Below are 25,746 nucleotides of genomic sequence, written 5' to 3' on the forward strand. Positions count from 1 at the left end.
GATGCCGTCACACGTGGCATACGCCGACTAATTGTCAAGCTAGACTCACAGCTCGTAATACTACAACTCAATGGTATATATTATGTTCGCAATCCAGCTATTTATCGCATGTTCCTAAGGGTTAAGATCTTGGAAAGACGATTTGATTCAATTCAATATCAACATATTTCAAGAAAATTAAACACATTAACCGACTCATTAGCAAACTATGTGTTAGACAGACATTTGCAACATTTATAAAAAGGACACATTGTTAAAGATTGTACTTATGGATCACATAAATCAACCAGAATAAAACTCGAAAATCAAAATACATATAAGTTGTTTATATAGTTCATACATAATGTTCTGTAACCAAGACAAAATTGGTCATGTGACCTAAAAACTCAAAAAGATGCTAGGGGGCACCCTAGCCTAGTGGTGCTCATGATAGTACGTCACGACCTGTGCAATCATGCGCAAGAGACGAGTCCATCGTCTAGGCACGCCGATAGTATGCCGCTGCAGCTGTAAAGGTAACTCGTCAATCTGTACATCCGGAAGATCGCGAGTAAGGCTCTCAACCTGCTCCTGCACAGCTGTAAGAGTCTCAGTATCGTCAAGATCGTGAATAACAGCTCTCCTAGCAGGCTCCACTGCCGGGGCAGCAACTGGCGATCTCCGACAAACTCCTGGACGAACAGGACCAATATCTGCATGCACCCAAGAGTACAATTAAAAGTCTGGATAGAATAAAGCACAACAACATTATGAATAAGAACAGTAAACAGTAATATGGTCAAGGAGTTTACTAATGGCGCCCCACTGTTCGCCATCCAGTAGCACCAAATCCGGATCACCTCAGAAATCCATACCCACATATGGATACTCGGAAAATGCCATCTCCTGGCGCTCGAACCACCTAAAGAAAGCCTCAGTGAAAGTAATCTGAGGTTGACCAGCATGCCTAGACATGTGGTCGACCCACCTCTGCATGCGTGGCTCGATCGGAGAAGGCAAGTCGAGTATGATGTACTGAGGCTGCATCAGTGGGATTTTCTCCAAGGCGAAGGCAGTCAGAATAGAACCAAATCCAAAGTTCTTCAGCTTCCCGTCCTTTACCTTGGTCAATTGACTTTTCATCTGAGCAAGTACTGCATCACACCAGTTGAACACTTTCCGTTGGAGACACTCCAAGGCGTGCTGCATATAAGATCTGTTGGCAACATGTAGAGCTGCACTGCCGGCCATCCTACCAATAGTGAACAGAATGGACCTGAGAGCCCGATCAGTAATCTCACGGATAACAATCTTGCCGTCTCTGCTCAGCTGAGAACCTTCCCTGCAATACTAGCGTACATAATCTCTGGTGGAATCAGTCCCCCGGGCCGTACCTGACAAGGAAATGGGGGCACCTCGTCTTGACAGTCCAGTCAAGAAGTACATGTCCTCTATGGTCAAGGGGATGGCCTTTCCCCTAATCTGGAACACTTGGTTAACAGGATCCCAAGCATCAAGCATATACTGCAGTAAGGAAATCTGTGCTCTCATGCTAGAGATACGGAAGAACTTCAGCAGGCCACAGTTCCGCAGCGCGTTCACCGTGACCGGGTCATGGAGGGCAATCATGTCCTCCTCTTCATGTTCTCGTTCTCGCCATGTAAGGGACATGTTGTTCAAAGTTCCCTGCAAAGCAAACAGAGAAGGAGTAAGTTCCTGATTTTGATGAAAAACTGGCGAAAAATCATCAAAAAATGACCTAAAAACTCAGTTTTTTTAGCCCAGCGCAGGCAGAGAGTCTCCCACCTGCGCTGAGGGTCAGGCTGCCTTAAGGCAGCTTGACCTTCAGCGCAGGTTTCGAAAGGGGAACCTGCGCTGAAACTAGGGCAATTTTGTATAACCCCTGGGGCTCAGAAATACTGGAAAACAGGCATGAAACAGGAAAATGAAACCATCAAAAGAAAGAGCTAGGGTTTAGCTCCTACCTGGTGGCGCTGAAAATCGTCCGCAGAATCTCCCGGAATCAGCTGGTGAAAATCAGGGGGGAAGAGGCACCTCCAGAGCTCCAACAAACCAAATGCAAATGAAATGGTAAATGAGAGGTAAAAACACCTTTTAATGGCTTTTTACGTAGTTCAAAGTGAAATATTAGGGTTATAATCTCATTTTCATGCAAATATTATTCATTTCTAACAAAGTTTGTTGCAGCAATTGAAAATGCAGTACTATACTTGAAAAGAGAAAAGCTAGTAATGGTAAAAAATCAAAATTTGACCATATAACCGAGCAGTTTTATACATAGTTCATGCTCGTTAAAAAATAAACATAAGATCGAGCAGTTTTACTGCAGAATTTATGCTCGTTAAAAAATAGAAAAGCGTGAGCAAGAGTTTCCTCCAGAGTTTAAGCTCATTAAAAAATGAACCTATTCCGGTAAATAACCATTGTGATCGTAAATTTATTAGCCATAAAAAGCCTTGGTCGTGTTTGCACCTGCCACCTCCATTCCATTTGGCCGATCGTTCACCCCCATATGATTGTTTACCCATTTTGAGGAACAGCTGCGAAGAGTGATTTCACTTAGCCATCCTTGTGACACTGCCGTGATTGGAAAATTCCAACCTGTACCTGGAATTTGCTGCTATCCCTGTTTATCACTCGTTCCTCAAAAGACGTGTCTTCTTTGAGCTCTTTTTTCCTGACTCGTAAAATATGAAAAGTTTGCCGAGATTTGGCCTTCGAGCTCGTTAAAGTGACCGGAAGAGCTATCCCTCCTTTAGATTTTAATCTTTTTGGACCTGAGGGATTATTACACAAAAAGGTCGAGCACTTTTTTTATTCGGCTCGTTAAAGTTATCGAAAACTCATCCCTTCTGTATTGTTTTATACTTTTTCGGACTTAAGGGATTAGATGACGAAAAAGGAATTTTGGAGTTAACTTTCTGTACCTTTTCAGACTCTCTAAAAATGAATAGGACCGAGTTTTCCTTGTCGTTAGACTCGTTAAAATGATTAAATAGCGACAAACTTGTCTTTAGACGAGAACGAGTTTCCCTATCGCCAGGCTCATTAAAACATAGCGATGGGCTTGCCCGAAGGGCAGGTTATAGAACAAGCATATGTTATCCTCCTCAAGCTTGACAAAAATAAAGAGGTACTGGTTAGAAATGACTGGGGAAAAATTGGGAGAACCTCAAAGCTTTAATGGTAGCAAGTCGCTCTTGAACATGACACTTTGTCCTCTGTATCACATCGGGTTGGGTTGTTTCATTCACCGGTCTCATCACCATGGTCTTCGCCAAACCATCCACATTTGGGGTAATGCTACCGATCCATCGCATCAGTGTCGTTATATGTTCAAGAGATGTTGTTCAGAAAGAGTCAACCATGTCCCATCCACTACCATACATTATCTTTCATCCACCCATGATCGCCACCCTGAATCATATCTCACAGATTGTTCTCACCTCCACTAAAATCATTAGCTCCGTTCTGTGTCACTGATGTGGGATTCATTAAGGCCCTCCTTTGACGGATCGCTTCTTGTCGACTTCAGCTCATTATCCAAGAAGTTGATCTAGGAACACCCCCCTCAGTACTTTGAAGCTTGCATGCCTCAATGGCAAGTTTCTCACTTCCGGCGACAGGTATACATCAATGACCTTCAACCAGAAGATTTTGCGTGGTGTTCGACGCCAAGTCGTTTATTCACACCACGTGAATTGTACTGCAGTACCTTGAGGGTCATTATCATTATCGGTGATTCCTCTCGCGCTTGTTAACGGTTTACATTATTGACCGGTAATCAAGCGATGTCTTTCCATGTTCGACTTCAACGTAATTCTCACATGGATCGACTTGTACTTAGAGCGAAGATCGAACGAGTTTGAAGACCCCAGATCTAGTTTCATCCATCCGGGCTGCGATATATATTCAGGAAAAATAAAGACATTTGATATGTACATTATTGCAGCAGATGATCATCCTACTCAAAGGATGATAATTTCAGCAGAGAATTATCTGTCTACCATCAGACGGTCGTCTGTTATATGTACCAAAATGAATTTATAAAGTTGAGCATGGGAATGCCCGCCTCAGCTAGATCATGAAAGCAGAATGAAAAATAATGTATTGTATTGTATTTTATTACAGGGCGCCTCTCAGCGATTGAATGAACTTCGGATCCTCCTGATAAAGCATTTCACCCGATAAACAACCTCATACTTTAGGGGGCAACTGTTATAGACATTTTTGTGCCTTACAACATGAAGCATGAAATGTCAATAATCTGAGGGATCCAAAGTCCCTAAACATGTTGTTCCTACCCCTAGAGGAACAAGGTCAGCAAACCACAGCACTGAAAATCAGTTCTCCACCTGAAAACACTCAAAAACAAGCTAATTCTGGATCATGTCAACTACTCCACTGAGCATCTGCACTGAATGTCAACTACTCCACTCTGTACCTGCGCTGAATGTCAGAAGCAATGAAGGCTACCTGCGCTGGGCGAGATTGGCCAAGTGGAACAGTCATTCCTCAAGGTGTCAAATGCCCAGGAAGCTTCCAAAATGACACTTGGATCAGGGAATTCACCTTGTGATGAGTAAGAGGATCTAGATCTCCAAGTGGAAGCAAGAACCTCCAAGTGGACTCAAGAACTGAAGAATAACTGAAGTGAGAGAGGACACTAGTCAGCTTCATGCCAGCCTCAAGCTGACTCATCCTTTCTCCAAATCTCCTATATATAGAGCTCTGTCATGAGGTCTAAGGGGGCTGGAATCTTATGACTGTAAGGAAGTGTTGTTGGTTTGATTATAAAACTATTGGGTGATTTGCTTGAAGGAGGTGAAGAGGAGATTTCTTTCTGCTGGGAGGTGTTGCTGGATTGGGCCTCTTATGGTTGTAACACTCTCAGAACTTTACTTCTTCCATTAATAAAGCATTTGAGGTTCTTCTATATGCATGTGTCTCAATGGCGTATTGATGCTTGTATATTTGATTTATTCTAATCCTTGAATCAATTATGAATGTATATTGTTTGTAGTTTCCCTCTCTTGTCATTTTGCAGGATTTTGGTGTAGCTGGGCCAGTGAAAGAGCAAGGAGCTGGGAACAAGCAGCAAAGAGGGAAGATTGGATCAATCATTAGCGGAAGATAACGGTTAGTGGATCTCTTTCTCCTCTCTCTTACATCTCATAAAGAAGTAATCTTGAATAGCTTTGCATTCGGTTGTTGCTGAGGTACTATCACCCTTAGAGTGGGATAGGGTCATTCCGTATTGGATACTTTTCCCAACAACACCAGCCTCGGGAATCTATCTCCATGGATTACATGTCAGGCCTTCCCTCTACTAAGCACGACAATGATTGCATTTTCATGGTTGCCAACAGATTCTCTAAGATGGCCATCATGGCGGCCTACAAGAAGAGTATCATAGCAGAGGCCACTACTTTCTCTTCTTTGAGTGAGTGTGGGTACACTTTGGGATCCCACAGTCCATTGTCTCAGATCAGGACAACAGATTCCTGAGTTCATTTTGCTCAAGTCTTTGGTCGATGCTGGATACAAAACTTACTAAGTCCATGACTTTCCATCCCCAAACTGATTGCCAAACAGACATTGTCAACAAGATGATCATACACATTCGACGCATGTGCAACTTGAAGCATCTACGCACGTGGGGTGAAAGTCTCCCCTATGTCCAACAAAGTTACAACAGATCTCTCCACAGCTCAATAGGCTGCAACCCCTTTCAGGTAGGGCTGGGATTTCAAGCATTATGCCCCATTGATGTGGCCATACCATTTGTAGCCACTCAGGTAGATTTGTCTCATGTTCAGCCCAAAGCTAAAATGGCTAACAACTTCATTGAGCACATATAACACATCCATCAACAGGTCCATGATATATTGGATAGAGCCAATGCTAAGTACAAGTAGTGCCATGATCAGCATCGAGTGCTGCACAAGTTCCAGGTGGGCGACAAAGTTTGGCTACATTTGCAGAAGGAGCGCCTTGCTGGACCCCACCACAAGCTTCACCCGCTCCGATATGGGCCATACACCATCACCAAGGCTGTTGGTGACAATGCCTTCGAGCTCAACATCCCACCATTCCTTAGTCTGCACCCAGTGTTCAATGTAGATCGCCTTCGGCCATACTTTCCACCATTGTTAGACACATATGAGATTACAGAACAACTCACTCCAATAGAGCTCAACTCAGACTTCATGGAACATGCCACAACTAATCATTTCATGGAAACACAAATCAAGAACACTCGCCAACAGAGGATATAGTTATATCGAGTTGTCAAAGCAGGCCAACTCCTTCACCAGGGCAAGTGGTTCACCAGGGACTAGGTTCAACATAAATTTCCTCACCTCATGGAGGCTCTGCATGCAATGGGGACCATTGCTTCCTAGGGGGAAGGAATGATGCAAGTGGATATTGGTGGCCACATGCATATTCGACCTAGACCCCCCAATAAGTTTCAGTTGTTTCCTTGTTCATTTCAACATTTACTATTTTTAGCAGTTTCTCGGGTCCTGAACTTCGAGAGCAGTTTTGACCCCCTCAACGATGTTTTTTTAGGGTCCGTGACAGGACCATTGTTGCTAGCATGGGCATGTGCCCATTTTTGTAAGCATGGGAATGTGGCAAAACCTGTAGTACTTGGTGAAACCTTTCCAACAAGGTATTGTACGCACCAAATAGAGATAATATGACCAAGTTATGACCCTGGAAAGTTGGTTGTCCAACTAACCCCAATGGGGCTCACAAACTCTTGGTGTTACATCTCATGGGGTTAGGGTTTTCATTGTTTAGGTTTTTCTCATGTTTTCCAATAATAAATAGGCCCTTGAGCCTCATTGTAACACATTTCAGAGGCGTTTAGTCGCCACATATCTTCTCAAAGATAAGCTACCATTGCCCGAGCTATATTATTTCCATTTTGTTTGCATAGGTCAGTGTTTTCTATTAATTACATGAAGTGTTTTTTCTGCTGCATCTCTATGTTTATGATTATAACTATAAGTTTTTTTCATTCATGTTTATGTTTGGATCATAAATTAAGTACAAGGTTCAAACAGTGATGAAGAGGCAATTCACATCCCTTAAAGAGGCCAATCTAGGACATGTTAGACCTAGGGTTTGAGTGATAGCATGCAAAATGGAATATCCTAAGGTGAAGGTACCAAGGAAAAGGTTTCCGAGAATGAGTATTAGAAATCCAATGGAATATGAAACCTTCAAGAATCCCTAATGTTGAAGCTTAACAAAACTAGGGTTTATCCTAGGGGAAAATAGCTAGGGTGAGAGAAATCAAGGTGAAAAATGGATGGACTAGCCACCAAGGATATTGATTTTGAGGCAACCAAATGTGCTCTTGATTTTGAATCCTTCCAATAGTAAAATTTTCTCTCCTAGAAAATGTCACTCCAAGCCCTAATTGAACTGCTTATCCTTAGGAGAACTGAAAATAGAGAGATAAGGAGAGTGAAATTCAATTTTTGGATGAAGTAAATATTGGTAAGGAAAACAACAAGGCTAATGCCTAGTCCTTGGTTTGATGGAGTCTATGGGTGTTAAATATTAGCTAAATATTGCAAAGGAGTATGGATGTTTTAATACCCTAGCACAAAACCCTAGCTATTATCTTTGGGAGGGATCAAAGACACTTAGGAAAGCTTTAACAAGAGTTCATTAAGGGGATTACCATTCACATGCCATACATAAATAATGCATACAATGAGGATATCTAGATTCGATACTATTAGCCTTCAATAATCAATGGCACAATAGAAAAATCCTAGATAACCATTACATTCCATACATTAGACATGAAATAAAGAATTATTCAATAAAAAATCTCACTTACAAGATGAAATGCATAAATAATCCAATATTGATCCAAGATAACTTCTCCAAAGACAAGAAAGTAACCCTAATGGGTCAAAGCATGGAGCTGGGTTACAATTTTTGGCAAAATGAGGGCGTGTTTTGTTGAAAAACAGATGCTCGATGGAGCAATTTTAAGTGCTCGATCAAGCAAATTTTAAGCGCTCGATCAAGATGTTAAGGTGCTTAAAAATAGCTTGATCGAGCATTTAAACAAACTCTTGATTGAGACGCTTTCTAACTCGATTAACAACTCGATCGAGAGTTATGGCTTGATCAAGCCCTTGAGCCGTATGATTTACTATTAATACCCTTAATAAAAGTTGGTAAGGGCTTTGGTGAGTTATACTTTTTAATGGCTCAATTGAGCCTTTGAGCTCGATCGAGTCGCTAGTTAACCATGCATGTCATTCGATTGAGGGTTACTTTAACGCTCGATCGAGAAATTTGAATTTTGAATTTAAGCACTCGATCGAGCATTTAAAACACTCGATCGAGCTCTTGAAGTCCTAAAAATTACAGTTTCAACACCTATTCTACAGATTTCTCTACAACCCCATTTTGTACCCTATCGGATTTAGGGAAGAATTTGTCCTTAAGTGGTGGAGTTAATCATGTTGGATTCATGAAAGAATCCTTTATCTAGTGGCATATGAATTTGACACTTTCGAATTCATATGATATTTTTCATCTATTTTCTTTTAAACATAACACTTGAAATTGTTTTGGATAGTTTCAAAGGGGCTAAATAAAAAATCAATAACATAAAATATACACAATGAACAATTTTTAAAAAATACCATTATCTTCATTTATGAGTACTCTTCAAAAGAGTACTCTTGGTTTTTAATTTATTTAAATATTCGAAGAAAATCTTACATGAACACATGTGTCTCCAAAATAAAATTGAAATATTACTTCACCAACTTCAAAAAATAATAAAATATATAATTTTGCATAAAAAAATAAACTTTTAATATGGGAAACTTAGTTCTCTCCGTGTAGATCATGCTCATATATACATATATTTTTAAAAAATTACACATTTTAGACTAAGTTATGCTACATGAACACACACATACCTCTTAAGTTTTGCGAAAATTTGCAAGGACATATATTGAATTTAATGGAAAATTGGGAGATTAATAGACACTAATTTTTTTTGCAAAAAATATGATTAGGACAACAACATATTTCTCCACATATTGTCTTTTTACTCCAAAAATTCATAATTCTTATATGAACTTTGAGGGGTGAAATCCGATAAAAGAGGAAAATTTGAAATTTCATCGCCAGATTTGTCCCAAAAGTGTAACCTATCTTCATGCTTTGACCCTAATATGCAAAGTAGTCCATAGATCACTTCTGTGCAAAGATACAAGAGGTCAAAAATATCCCAACGAGGGCCAAAATATTCCAAGTGATGATGATACAAATGAAATGATCCTCTCTTCTAATTAAATGAGGAGGAAAACGCCTAATATTAGCCTAAAATCCTGGCTAAAGAAAAGTTTGATCACTAAACATGCTTGGGTTACAAGCCAACCCACTAGCTCTCATCATAGATGCTAAAAAAACCCACAAGTGTGAGCCACTAGGTTTCTAGGGCAAGCATCATGCTTAGAATGATCTCCAAATTCCATGCCTAAGTTCCAAGAGGTGCTAAATGTGATGTAGAAGCATGAAAAAATAAGGATTTTTGGGTTTTCCCTCAAATGTAAAAATAAAGATTTGGGGATTTTCCCTCAAACCTATCTCAATGGATCCCCATGGTCACAAAATCTACTTGGGGCACTGCAAATTGGTCCCTCATTTGGGCCCGGAATCAAATTCCATCCATCAATAGGTGATAAGACTGACCTAGGGGCATGTTGGGTCCAAGTATGTCATTCTAAAGAATCATCAAATATAATGCAAAGTGACACAATGTCCTAAGTGCAAGGGGTACTTTGGAACATGTGTGATATGCTAGCGCTACTAAGAGCCCCATGAGTCTCAACACTCCACTTGATAGTGCCAATATGCCTCTCTAATGGCCTAGGTACCCATGGGTAGGGTGCCTGGGACATGGGGTATTGAACCACCTGACAATCACAACATAGATTCTAGTGAAAGAAACCATTCATTAAGGGAAAAAAAACATTACTACATATAAGTGAAACAAACTTATGTGTCATGGGTTATTTAATAATTCATACTAAGATCAATTTCCAAAATCAGGGCCTTGAAATATCAATGGTGCTTCCTCCCTAGGCAAGAGTGGCTAAAGGGCAACCCTATTAGGTGTTTCCAACCCCTAAGGGGAAGTAATGTTTCTTTAATCCACCCTTCAATTTATAGGTGTTATTGAATACTAATGATGGTCATGGAGGGGACAAGAATTCATGCCTAAGTGTCATAGTTAAAGGGACCGATTGATGGGGATCCACATCCTAAGTGTATATATGTGAGAAGGGAGTATTCATGGATGCATGAGTTACCAAATCGAACTTTTTTTTTTCCACCCCTCTTGTGCACCTTTTAATTTTTATTGATTTTTCTTTATCTTACTACTCATAGCTCAATGGTTAGATATTGAATTTAATGATTAAAAATTGGATTACTCCTTAATAATGAGTCATTTTATTAATCATTGGTGTTGGGACATGCAAGGGTTCCTTTTCATGATGTAATGGAGGAACATGTGCTTAGGAACTGGGTGATGGCCATAATGAGTGAGGTAAATGTCATGTTTTGCTTTTTCTCATGCTCTAATGTGTATGTACCTCGATATATTTTGCATTTTGATATTCTATATTTTAGTTTTATTGTGGCTATGATATTTCTATTTCTATTTCTTTTAGTTGTATCAACCTCTTAGGGAAAAGTTTCCAGACCCTTCCCAAGTATGTGGATGTATGTGTGCCAAATCCTTAAAGAACCAATGATCAGTTGAACTTGATCAATGGAAGTTAGATATGGGGTTGTAATGTGTGATGGAAAGTGTTAAGTGTGATATAGGGATTGATGGAACTATAGTATCTCAATCAGGGCTTCCCAGGTAGTGCCCTTCTTATACCCATAGGGACTTTAGGAGAGGTCCCACTAGACTAGGATTGAATATTAACCTCCTATTTAATGTGAGATAACAAGATCATATTCAAAACCATCCTTCTTCTAGATCACCCCACAATTTGGATATCAAATACCCAAAGGCAAACAAGCATAAGCTCTTGATTGCAAAATGATTAAATCACCTTTTGAGAGGAAGCTCACCTCTGTCCATGTGATCATGTTAGATGGGTGAGAATCATATGCCATGGTTAAAGTGATAGAGATAAAAATGGCATATCATCAGTTAGTGGTGGCTATCAGGGGTTGTTGGGTATGTAGTTGGCCGACTAACTTTCAGGAACAGGAGAATTGTTTTCTCCTATAAGGTTACCCATTTTAATGGGTAACATATGGCTCCAACTAGGGGCCATGAGGTCATGATAGGGTGCATGATCCATATGATCAAACAGGTATTTCATGGGAACTCCAACAATCCTTAGGTTCACAGACCTGCAACCTACACATTGTAATCAACTTGTTTGGGAGCATGCCTACTAGGTGTAGGGTACCACCCATGTTTTATATGTAGAAAATAAATCCATATAGAAAATAAAATTTATTTTAAATGAAATATATTCTAGCATGAAACATAATATGGATGATGTTAGAATTCCAGCACAATATGCAATGCAACTACACTAATATGCATTATTAACATTTGTCAGTTTTCATCAAAGAAAGTAAGGCGACTCCCTTTCACCGGAGAAGGAAAAAGTTCAACATCAAGTTTGTCAATGTAAAAATATCCCACACCTACTTTCCCATGGATTCTAATAGGGATAAGGTCACTTTCAACCAAAACAAGATCACCTACTTTGTATTTCCTCTTTAGTTTTTGGACCCATTGCTTTTTAGGAGAGATTGGCTTTGAGTTAGAATTCTTGAAGTGGCAGACCTCTTGGGGAGGAGGAGACTTGGTTGATTATGAATGTACACAAGGGTGCCTTTGATTCATATTCATTAGGTATTTAATTATGTCCTCATGGTATTTATGGGCAGGATAAGGGAATGGTTCTATGTCTTCAACATGAACAGACAACTCAGGTTCCTTATAGAGGAAAAATGGAGTCCCATTAGCTTCAGGAATGGTGGAATATGATAGATCCAATTGAAATTTTACACCTAATAAAGCACACCATTTTCGTGATAATAACATGCCCCATGCATCTGGCATGTCAATAACCACAATATCCATGAATACGAAAATTCCTTTGTTAGTTGTCATGGATGCCTTCACATTTTTAATGATACCATGTACAAGGATAGACTTGGAACCAAAACCACACACATTCTTATATGGCCTAGTGATGTTAATTTATAATTGATGCATGACTTTTAATGACATAAAGTTAGCATAGGAACATGAATCAAACATGCAAGAAGTGTTTTACCTGTTGCAAGAATCTGCCAACTCTTCTATGCATGTTCCCATTGAGACTGATTTAGAACAAAAAATAATTAGTTTAGTGGATGGAGATGAAACATTGAGGGAAACATATGAGCTGGGGGTTGATGCTTCTGCTGAAAATTTGTCTTCAAACATGGAATCCTTTCTCCCATATTTGATAAGAAATGCTACACACTCTTAGAGAATATTTTGCATAATACAGATACATGTGGGGTTTTTTGAGAAAAAGGGTATAGAGATTGTGTTGCAGCTATTTGATTTATCCCTCTTACCATTTTCATTTGCAAGTGGCCAGAATATTGTTGTTACAATTAAGGATTTTTCACTGCAACACTCATCTCCTCTCACAAGGGTTGTTTGTACTACTCTGAGAGAACACACGAAACCTGCAATTGAATTCATGGATTTGTTGGCTGGAACAAAGCTGGCAGATATTGAGGTAGCATAACACATTAGAATTTTGAGATGCCTTTCAAGTCTACATGGTGTTTTATCTTTTTCAACACATCTACTGCAAAGCAAAACAACAATGATGCTTGAAATTCGCTTTGGGGATGTAGATATACTAAAGCATGTAGGGAAGGTGTACAAAGAAATAGTCTACCATATATCTCTTGTTAGTGATTCAAAATTAGATGTGAAGAAAGAGGCTGAACAAGGACCTGCAACTAGAAATTTTCCACCAAATGCAGCAGGTATAGAAGCTGGCAGTGATAATAACACAATTTCAGTTGTTTGGTATGTTAACCCAATGTCTATGAGGAATTGAATTGCTTCTCATTGGTCCATTGCACCTAAATATATTTTTGCTATAAAAATAAGACTTCATTTCCATAGAAGAAGGGACCATCGTATTGAAGGGATTTCAAGAATGTGTCTTGGTAAGCTTGGGCAACATGAAGATGCATTAGAGGTTGGCATTGGAGGTTTTGTAAGTGCATGTGAAACATCTCAAGCCCAGGAAATTAAAAGGAAGTCACCTGATCTCATATACTTTGAGATTATGAATAAGGTTTCATATACAATGCGATCATTCTATGTGACTCTTGTGAAGGTTTTGGTAGTGCCCAATCGACATCATGATGATACAGGATCACTTAGTGCAACAGCCAAGAATGTGGTCATTTACATTGCATATACCATTCAGGAATAACCATTTTGTTTGGAACCTGCTCTTCCTAATAGTGATTAGCATATGCATGGACTCTTGTCTCATACGGGTATACTTTTGAGTGAGACAAGAGACGACCTTCTAGAAGGGTAACCTTCTTTTCTCCCTACTGTCTTTTTTGATCTAATTAGTTTGATGACAAATTATTCCCCATTTCCTTTTTTCCCTTTTTAGTGATTTCCTTAGCATGTAAAGATGAAGGATGTCTGACAGAATGATATTTTTCTTAATGTAGGAGTCTAAAGAGCACTAGCCATCTTCTCTTTTGCAATCAAGTATTGTGTCTTGAAATATCAAAGATACATCCACTGAGACAACAAAGCAATCAGGTATTGTGTCTTGAAATATTAGAGATACTTCCACTGAGACATCGCCTTTGATGCAAGGTAGTCAAGGTGCATTAGGAAATCGACCTGTAATGGGTTGACCTCCTCACCTGACACATCAAAATAATAGCCCAACTTCACAATCAAGGCTGAGAAAAATTCAAGGTTTTGTTCTTGGCCACAACAATTCAAGTTATGGCTTGGCATATTCATTCAATTTAACACATTCTATTGGTCACCCTGCAACTTCAGCAATTAAATCTAGGTCAGTAGGTATAAAAATTAAATAAGGAATGGTACCAAAATCTCAGGAAAATTATACATCTTTCCTTAGTTCTGATCCTCCAAGCTTCGAATTCCTGTCGCTTGTGACACCATCATTGGGCAACATTTCTTTATCACAAAGAAAAAAATCACAAAGACTTGCTTTTGTATCTCCTATCACACAATATGTACAACCTTCTATGCAAATGTTGCCACCTATACCTCCATCTTCACCACCCATTCAACATCAACACTTTCAACGACTAAACCATCAGCCTGAAACTAATTTCGTGAAACCTGGTCAATCACAATTTCAACTTCCTTCTCTCCATTCCCAAGGTCATTATTCATAGTCCTTTCAACAATATCCACTTCAATCAAAACCTATTTAACAAATTCCTCAATAGCTACCGCGATAACAACAAGTGTCACAATCCAAAGCTACTCCAAAGTTGTTGAATCAGTTACCACACAACCTTTCACAAGGTAACCAAATTCCATAGCAGTTACCAATACCTCAGGGAGTACAACCAATTCTCCTTACATTTAAATAGATTACTTCATCTTAGGCATTAACGTAATCCCAACCTCCACAACAATCACAGTTAAGTTATGGAGCATCCCAAATAGGGGGATCTATTGTGAGTAGTAGCATGATGAATCCTAATTCAAGCTTAGCATCAAGGCCTGCTTTACTTCCTATATTTCCCAATAACTTATCTTTCCAAGTTTTAAGAGTGCAGCCTCCTCTATCTCCTGGCCCACCACCAGCTTCATTATTGGTATCATCATCATCATAGACATCACAATTAACAACTTCAAACACCATATTACCATATTCGATAGGAAATGTGTTGTCTCTTTTATGGTCACTGATGGCACAAGGTGTAATATGTACAGAAACTTCAGCTACCTCTTCTTCTAATCCATCTATACCTGTTTCTTTAGCTACAATACCAAATCTATCCTTAGATAAAAATGCAACTATACATGTCATTTCTACTACAACATCCTTGTTTCCAACCCCATCTTTGAATGCAACACCTCCAAAATCAGTTCCAGCTAAAGCATTGGTTTCTGCTCAAGATATCATTGGAACTAAATTCAATTAAGATATACTCAAAGTTCATCATGAATTTGTTCTTAGTGCATTGTATGAGGATTTTCCAAGACAATGCACAACATGTGGTTGGTGCTTTAAGTTTCAAGAAGAGCACAACAATCACGTGGATTGGCACGTGTCTCGAAATTGATCTGTATCTAAGATTCGTACACAAAAGTACCACAATCAATGTCTCAAAAATGGTTTGTGAGTGCCAAGTAATGGCTTAGTGGAAAATAGGTGTCAACATCTGCAGTTGTTTCTACATTTTCCCTTGGAAACAACTTTGGATAAAAAAGAGTGAGGAAGTGGTAGTGCCTACTAATGACAAACATAGTGTCTATGTTCTATGTGGAGAACTCTTTGATTACATAAATTCTTCCCTTGAAAGTATAATTTTGTGCTTGAACTTCCTACTCTCCTTAGTCTCCTCTTTCCATAATGCTTTGGGTTGTTGTTCTATGACTTCCTGTGCATTATCTTGGATTGAGAAGACTTGGTTTTGGTCTTGTGCTCGGAGATGATATCTTACCTATTCTATCCTTGTACATTATAGTCAATTGTTGCATTTGCAAATAACGTAATAATGTTTCTTTTGTCATTTATTGATTTTTTGACATGGCTCATGAAGTCTTGATGCTAATAGTTATTCTATGATATTTTTCTTGTAAATTTTGACAAAGTCTAGCAATCCCATATTTATGCTTTTATTTTTCTCATTTTCTTGCAAAGTGTGTTTCGATCATGAAGAATTTGGTTATTCATTGGAATGTATATGTTTATGAGGATGAATATTCCCTGTATGGAATCTTGTCTTTCGTGAACCATTTTGAATGTTATAGATATATTTATGCTTATGTCATTGCTTTCTTCAATATATTATTCTTTCAAATGTACTTGACATTACATAAGATGTCTAACAAATAATATTATTGCTAAAAGTCATCATTAACATGGAGGATTCAAGTTTTGGATTTACTTTTCTTGGGAATTATTCGATAATAAACCCTTGCACACAATATCATATCTCTTTAAGCTCCATTTGTATTGAATCTTATGTGAAATTTAATTCCCTGTATTACCTTAGTGATTTGCACCCTTCATACCCAACTCAACTTGTACCACTTGAAATGAATGTGTGGACATAAAGAGCATTACATTGCTTTGAGTCATATAATCCAATTTAGCTCAGAACATGTTCTTCCATGGAAATGATTTTGCGTTGTTGAGTATCAACTTCTAATAGTAGTAAAATCACAAATGATTAATCTCAAAGAACTGGAAAAACAAACAACTAGATATTAGTGAAACTACTACTAATCTTAGTCTGGAGAGAGATAGCCCATAAAACAAATCCACTTTTAGCAGGAAAATTGGGAAGCTGGCAGTTGGGACAATCCATTCAGACAGAAACACTAGTAGAAAATGATAAAATTAGTAACTAGGTGACTAAAAAAGTTAGTCACCGTAGCTTTTCCAAGTGAAATACTACTAAAATTGAGCAATCTCAACTGACCTAACCAAAAACAGCTAACATAAATGACTAATTTAGTCTCAGATTAAAATATATGACTAGCTAATAGGTAATACAACTAAAAATGACTAACACGAATGACTAATTTAGTCTACGAACAAAAATATGACTACCTACGAAGTACTGCAATAACAAAAATTAGTCGTTTATCTTAGAACATAATTAACATTTAATATTTTCTATATTCTAAGGCTTCCACAAGGATAAGATCCATTTTACTTCCTAGAGAACAACCTAGAGTAGGGGTCGGTCAAAGTGGGCTTTAATTTTCCGTAGTTTTTTGTCCATGGAGCATACTACCACCTACAATTCATCCAATTAAAAAACATCTCTTCTTAGGTAGTTTTCTTGTCCACCACCATGCATTTGAACAATAACCTGAGGTGCCAGTAAATATTGACTATATGTATATAGTGATTAAGGAAACTCTAGGAGTGGCCCATGTTTGGAACACATCTCTCCACCTTAGTAAGCACCTCAGAGTTAGTAATGCATTGTATTTCATCTACGATGTCACGTTTAGCTTGGAAAATTTCCTCTTGAACACTTCTAGGAGTAAACTCGTGGTAAGGAGTAGCAAATATTTCAACTCATTCTTGGGTTTTGGGGCTTCCAATGTCCCTATAATAGGTCGTTCCATGGTAGACCTATGCTCTTTGTCTCATCATGGTCTCCATAGGAGAAGGCAACTATAAGAAATCAGAAAGAAAGAGTTTCTAGGAGGGACAATTCCACAAAGATAAGCTAGTGGGAAGTGGAAGGTGAAAGTGGTGGGGGTTGATGAGGTTAGAGGGCGAGATTGTGTGCCTGAAAAGGGAAGAGGAATTCAAGCTAAGAAAATCTAGTGAGGAAGTAATTAGCTAAAGGCCAAGAAAAAATGAGGAAAATTCAATAGAATTAGCTTCGATGGACTAGGGGAATGGCCTTGACATTGCAAGTTCAGTAAGAAATACCACCAAATTTTCCAAGGGGGATGAATCACTAGGATAGGGTGAAAAACATAAAATGATATAAAAATGACCAATATTCCTTCTAAATACTTATGATTGGGCTCGAAACTCCCAAAATATACCAGACACCATTACACCAATGTACAATAGACAATTGCATACAAACTATTAGCTTGATCCTCATGCATAGATAAGATAAGATAAGATAATTATATTTATGTCCAACTAATGATCACAAAGTAGGTAAAAGGGATTGTAGAGTACACTGATGTATATACAAAGCAGGAGAACCAAACGGTATCCTACAAAAGATACAATGCATGAAGTAAATCAAAGATACAATGCATGAAATAAATCAAAGATACAATGCATTAAGTAAATCAACATCTGGCCCTAGCGAAGAAGATCCAAGAGCTAATAGGTCTGAGGATCAGACCAATCTCTCCTAACATCTGAGGCTAAATGAATAACACTAAAGAAACTCAACAAAGTCTACTGCCCCGATGAAGAGCCGATGGTAAGTGCAGACTGTCCACTAAATCGTATCCAGGGGGTGTTCACACGCTGTTGAATGCTGGAGGACCTAGTCTATCTCCCGGGAATGGATTTGAGATGGAACTGCTGCTGAGATCTCATGTGGCAGGGTGAGGTCCCATGGATCCTCACTGATCCAGAGTCTGGATATGTACTAGTATCAATCGATCTCTTGGTGCCCCTGTCTGAAGGTAGTACCCTAAAAAATGTCATGATCCTCTATGTGGGGTTTGGTTTGATGGGAGACTGAAGAATATGCGCTTGGAACCTAAGAGCCTCTGGGTTCGAGAATATTTGAACAAGAAATGAAACCTTCCTCTAATCTCCTAGTAGACAGGGAATCCAAGGATGAAGTGCACCTCGGTATCCACTTCCTATAAATAACATACTTGGCAGAGTCTGTCTAGTCTATCCACCTAGTGGTTTGTCTCTACCTGAAGTCTATGAGAACCTACTCTCAACTGGCCTAGAGGAATGTGAAGATCATGCATCCATTGGTGAAACATATATTGGGGTCGAACAATGAGACTGTCTCTCAACTCCAAGAAGTGATCAACGTAGAAGGCCATATTTGGGCGCAACCCTCCTGGAGGATTGACCCAGGTGACCTGGACGAACTTCCTGTAGATTTCCTCCCTGATGATCTTATTTAGATCCTATCTAGTAGGTAAAAGGTGACTAGGAGCATCTAAGGAATATCGTAAAGGAGGGAGACGATCCAACTGAATTCCCACTGACTCTAAGAGGTTTGAAGCTCCTGTAAACCAACATTTGGCTCAGCCTGATGGAGTAGAATGAGCAATAGTTTCAGAAGAGCAATATGAAAAGTAAGGATAACGGGCCCTACTCTTTATTGAGTCTGTCAAGCCCTGGACATGATGCAAGAGTGAAACCAATTTAAAAATCGTCTCAAGCCGAAAGGGCTGAGCTCCAAACTCTGGAAGGATGATGTGCTGAGGCACTATTAGTTTGCACCTCATGATGCGGTGGAGAAGAAGAATATAGACTCTCTCAGCTGAAGCCCAGTCTGACACAAGTAAAGATGGTCCCAAAATCTTTGAGCCATATAGAACAGTGGGACGAATGAAGGTGTCCATGAGGCTCATCTTGGAGAGATGTCCTGGAAGTGATGTCGAAAGCACTGTCTCTCGAGAAGGGATAAGGATCCATATCCTTTGTTGATCCGACGTTGAAGTGCTGGTCACAAACTGAAGTGAGGACCTGAGAATTGCACCCCCAAGTAAGTATACGTGTTGGCGATCTCAATCTCCTCCCCTCTAAATAGAAAGTGAAGGTCTGAGGTTTTCTTCACCCCATTGAAGATCATAACCTTGGTTTTATCGAGGTTGACCGTCAACTGTCGATGGTCACAAAATAGAGCTAAGGCATCCAGTTGCCTCTGTAATCCTTCTGGGGATGAGGAGAGGACGACCACGTCGTCAGCAAAGAGTATATAGATATCAGAACCTGGAGAAGAAGGCAGCCATCAGTGTCCTGGATATGCTCGTGTAGAAATGCTTCCAACTCATCAATATAAATCCCAAATAGGGTAAGGGATAGTTGACAACCCTGTTTAACCCCAATAGTGCTTCGAATGAAATCAAACATCCCATGGGCTACATGAAAACGACCAAGAACGAACTCATAAGGTGCATAATAGTGGTCAATAGGGTTGCAGAGATGCCAATATCTTTGAGTCTCTAGAGCAAGGCCTCCCTCAAAATAGAGTCAAAATCTTTCCTAAAATCTACGAAACAACAGTAGACTTTCGAAGAGTGGTGTCATGCCTCCTCAATCACGACCTAAAGGGTGAAGATGTGTTCAATGGTCTGATGATCTAGTAGAATTCCTACTTGTCCCCTAGCTCTGAGTTGTCTCTACTCAAGGTCATTGGAGAGCTTCCTATGTAGAACAATAGCATACAACTTTGAGAACGTGTGACCCACCATGATTGTTCTGTAGTTATTGGGATTTGAGCTGGAACCTGACTTGTGGATCAAATGGATGAAGTGGTGTGCCCATGTTGGTGGAAAACCTTCACGGACTACATGGTTGAAGAGATAAACCAAGTAGCTAACCAAAGCACAGAAACTATGCTTAAATAACTCTATTTGGTAGCCTTCCTCATCGGTTGCTTTTTTATTGTTCATCACCCAAATGACCTCTCTAATATCCATGTTTGAGAATAGATAACAGGAAGAGGGTGGGGAGGTAACATGAATTTGGGACTTCTCGCGAATATCATAAAGGTTAGAAGTGTGAGAGAACATGGATGTAGGGTCGAGGTTAGGTGGAAGAGGGGAGCGTCAGGGAAGGACGGTACACCAAAATTGTTTAGTGGAGTGGGCAAGGAGAGCATAAAGTTCTCGTCTTCTATGGGAGATAAAGAGTGGTTTCTTGTGATGAAGGAGATGACAATAATAAGTTTTGAGGTCAGAGTAGGAGGGTTGAGAGTGGGTGAAATCATATCGAAGTTCTCGACATAGAGTCTTGCTTCCATCATCATACCATTTGTTCATGGGGAAAGATCCAACTTTAGGGGAGGTGGAAGTGGAACGAGTGGAGTGGGGGAAGGATTTGAGTGCTGCTTCCCAAATGGCAGCTGAAAGACATGTGTATTTAGTGGAAGCAGAATCAAGCAAGGAGAACTAGGTTTTCGATGGGAGCATCTTGTGTAGGGTAGAGGGGAAAATGTCAAGGAAACCTTCGTCAAATTGGAAGGTCGTTCGAGGTGGGTCCCAAGGGGAGGGATGGGGTGGAAGGGTAGGGTCAAACCAGAGAGAGAAGGAAAGAAGTGTATGATCAACAAGGAGGATGGGGGAGACTTAGAAATGGAGAATACAAGGGAGAAAGTTATGGCTAGCGAGTACATAATCAACTACATTCGCACCCCCGCCATATGGCCGGCAAATGAAAAAGAAAGAGTTTGGGAAATAGAGGAGACCATTTAGAATCAACAACTCTTGAGATTCCCCCAACTATAGTAGATGTTTAACATAAACTGTAATGGGCCCTAAAGCATCATCTAACATCCGATGAAGCCCTACTGAATCTGGATCTATTCCCTGGGTACAAAATACATCCTCTGATCGATCATGGAGAGGGATCTGTAGATCTCTAGTGCAAGAATTGAAGTCACCTAGGGGGATGACTTCCCCAACATCACAGTACCGAGTGATGTCAGTGTACAAGTCTATAAAGGGATCCCCATTTGAACCATTATGGACAAAAAATGGTGAAGAGGCTAGGGGGAAGTAACAAACTGCAATGTAGATGTGTTGGCATTATGAGACAAGTATTGTCCTTAATGGAAAATCACACAGATGAAAGATCATAGTGCAGCAGGTCAGCAGCAAGGATTTGATGATCAGATTACAAGAATGAAGAGAAAATATATATATACGCAGGTTCATCATGACCGAGCCGCGTATACATGCGGGTTAGACGTTACAAAGGCGCGTATGTGTATACACACACTTTCATGCAAGGAAAAGTGCGTATATGTTGGAGAACTTACTTTTGGTCTATGGTAGTTAGTCCTTGGTATTTGAACCTATGGTTTTGGACCATAGTATCTCGTCAGACGTGTTGATCCCAAGTATACTTACTTTTGGTCTATGGTAGTTAGTCCTTGGTATTTGAACCTATGGTTTTGGACCATGGTATTGAGCAAGGCCTAAGACTATAAAAGGAGAAGAATATCATTAGGCAAGTGCATCAAAAAAGTCTTGAATATCCGATGAAGCATGAGATCCAGTATGTAGGTTATGGCTTGATGATGCATTGCTTGATCTGAGCAAAGGAGGGATCTCACCGGTTGATGGAGAACTAGATCTAAGGATAGATCGGGATCAAATGTTTTGAATTGAACTACCTCTATATGATTGATTATATTTATTCTAGATCTATATACTGACACATGTAATGATCTGAACTGGTTATAACTTAAGTTTGAAATTGCTGCAAGTCATGATTGAATATTTATAGAACTGTACACGGGTTGGCTTTGGTGTAAGCGAATATGTACACGGGTTTGGTTCATTGTAGTAGCATATACCATTTGAGCTATGATGTTTGAAGTTACAGGTGGTTCTGGTTGTTGATGAGTTCTGATGATAGTTTAATGGTGTCAGTTCCTGTTTGGTTGATTGTGTTTAGCTTCAGTTTTGATGGTTGAGAACTAATATTGGATCAGGATCATAATGAATCATATTTATGTGATCTGATGGACTAGATCTGGTTGCTAACACACGTATTACCTTTGTATATGTAATGATCTGGGTATGTCTGAAGTCAGGAAGTGTAACGAAGTTATGAATAAGTAATTAATGACATATACGCTGGTTCGATTTGGTGAAGTTGTGTATACATGCTAGTTCAGCACTTCCAAGTAGCGTGTGCACTCTGATGCATGATTTTGATATTTGTTACAGAGTTCAGTGTTCTGCTCTGTGTTCTGGTGACTGTGTTGTTGACAGGGTTTCAATGTTTCAGTGATTCAGAAATTGATGATGCTAGTATTGATTGTTTTGTGCTTCAATGATATTTATGGGTCCAGTATGAAAATTTGATGAAACGTGGCCTTCATATTAAAGTATTGTGCTTCAGGAGTATCCAGTCTGAAAAAGTATGAAATGTGGTCCTTGGATGGTGAAAGGAGATTGTAGGCCGGCACCTACGTACTAGTACATCAGCTAGTATAAGAGCAAAGGGGGTAGTTGCTCCCTTCCAGTAGCAGCTAGAGAACAAGTGAAGATTGGAGCATTCAGTAGGTAGGCACCTACGTACTAGTAAATGGATCAGCTAGTACAAGAGCTAAGGGGGTTGTAGCTCCCATCTAGGAGATTCTGGAGAACAAGAGAAGGTTGTAGCCTTCTGCAGGTAGAAGCTTGTGTACTGGTATAAGACTGCACCAATACAGAAATATTTTAAAATGAAGTTTCTTATTAAAAGAAGATAGAGATGACTTGCAGCAGGTGGTTTTCACCCACATTGGGTTTCCACCTTATATCATGGTGTTCATGTGTGTGATGATTTGTTCTACTGCACCTGCTTACTGTTCATATGGTTAATGAAGTTCTGATGCACTAACTAAAGATCAACATTTAATGGATTAACTGAATCATAAGTATTCTGGATATACGCTAGTTGCATTAGACACAGTTGTGTATACTCGCGGGTTCCATTAACTAAATTAGCGTATATGTATCTAAGTATGGAAATGAATTTTTTTTATTGATTTGATAATATTGATTCACCCCCCCCTCTCAGCATTATTTCCAACAATTGGTTTCAGAGCAGGTCCTTTGGTAGAAGCTTGATCGCTTGAAGGAGATCCGTGGAACTATGGGAAAGAAGCTTAAGAAGAAAGCACCTAAGAAGAAGAAGGCATCTCAGAAGAACTATGACAGTGGGTGTATTGATTGGGGAATATGTGGAAGAAGCACTTCAGATTCAAAATTAGATTCAGAATCATTTCAGAATGAAGATGAACTATCAGGTATGAATTTGTTATCCTCTAATGTTCCAGCTATCTTTCCATTTGAAGGTGATGTAAGTGATAACGAAACAACTGAATGTGCTCTTATGGGTGAGCAAGAAGGATATCAAATAGAGGCAGAATTTAAAAGGCTGACAGACAAAATTAGAGATCAAGAAGATCTATTGAACATAAAGGATGGTGCCTTCAAAGAAGTAGCTACTAGACTAAAGGTTCAACAGGAGGAAGGAAGCAAGGTAAGGAAGTTATTCAAAGACAAATATGAAAAGTTGCAGGACGAAGTAACATCACTAATAAATGAAGTCAATGAAAAGAGAAAAACAATCAAGAAACTCAGAGATAGATCCAGTTATTATGAAAGGCTTGAAGCTACGATCCTCTCACTAAAAGAAGATCTTGAAGAAACAAAGAAGCATAATACAGATCTACTCCAAGCTATTGAAAACAGGAAAACAAAGTTATCAGCTTAAAATCTCAGCTGGAATGTGCCTTCAGAATTCATCAAATGCAGCAGGATCTGAATGAAGAACAAGAAAAGGAGATTCTCAAACTAAGGCAACAAATGGAAGAAGGAAGAAAGTCTGAAGAAATTTTGAAGAAGCAATGTCTGGAAAAGGAAGAACAACTTCAGATTGAGGTAAATATCTTAAAAGGTAAATTAGAAGAAAAGGATAAACTGTTGCGATTTCAAGATAGTACTAAAGCCTTGGATGATATTCTTAGTAGTCAAAGGTCTCCTGCTATCAAGGTTGGTCTTGGTTTTCATGAATCTGTTGAAGATGAATCTAGTTCACAAGGTGAGGCAAGGAAATCTAAAGAGAAATATAAAATGATCAACACGGAGATGAGAGAGATGAGAGGTCAACCCCATCAACAATCAAGGAAAGAGATTCTTCAAAGAAAATCTTTTACTCCTAACTATGGAAGTAATAGTCGGCCATTTACTCAGATGAATAATATTGAATGTTATGAATGTCATAATCTTGGACATGTTGCAGCTAGATGCAGAAGAAGAATGGTTCAAGATCATCACACAGAAAGATCATCACATTCTAGGTACTTTAATGGATATTGCTTTGCTTGCAATATGTTTGGTCACAAAGTTATTGATTGCTACAAAAGGAATATGAAACATGTAAGATGTTATGCATGCAACAAGCTTGGACATACAACAAATGAATGTAGCAAAAAAGTACGGGCACCATACCAAAAGAAGAAAACATCATCACACTTGAAGATATGGAAGAAGAAGGAAGTGCAGTCAGAAAGATGTGGCACAACACAATATAATCAGACACAACACAACACAGACATAACAGACTCAGGGGGAGCTGAAAGTGTAAAACTTCAGTATCCTAAATCTCATACGCAAGTTTCTTAAAGGGAAGTCGCATGTATACGCGAGTTAGACACCACAAAGTCGCATATATGTCAGTCTGAGGAGAAAGCAGTAGGGACAGGCTCAGAAAAAGGGTTTGATATGATTTAGTCCATTATTTGCTCTATTGGTTAATAGTTACAGTCTGCTGAGGACGCGTGGAAATGTTTTGATACTTGTAAGATGTTTAGAATTTTTTTGATCCTAACTTGATGATGATGATGTCTTGATGCTTATTTCTGATATATGCATGATCAAATCTAATAGATGGCACAGGTTGAGGGGGAGCATATGCCTTTAATAATGCATTATTGGCATTATGGTTAATAGTCCTTGGTGATGATGTTTATATGGCTAAATGATATATCTTGCTATGAGTTGTCCATGATAAAATCTCATATGATTCTTGGGGTTACATAGTTGATGTTTAGATCAGATTTGTGGTTGATTCTCTGATGATGCATATATGATGTTTACATGGTGATGTTCATAAGGATAAGGAGAAGTACAAAGCTTGATGATGAGTTACTCATATGCTGCTGTCATCATATGCATAAAGATCATATAATACAGTTATGATGCAGGTTTCCTATAATTCTTGGTGC

The sequence above is a fragment of the Pinus tabuliformis genome, chromosome 8, assembly GCF_031772625.1.
Source record: "Pinus tabuliformis cultivar Carrire ecotype Pingquan chromosome 8, CPIR1, whole genome shotgun sequence".
In the NCBI taxonomy this organism is placed as follows: Eukaryota; Viridiplantae; Streptophyta; class Pinopsida; order Pinales; family Pinaceae; genus Pinus; species Pinus tabuliformis.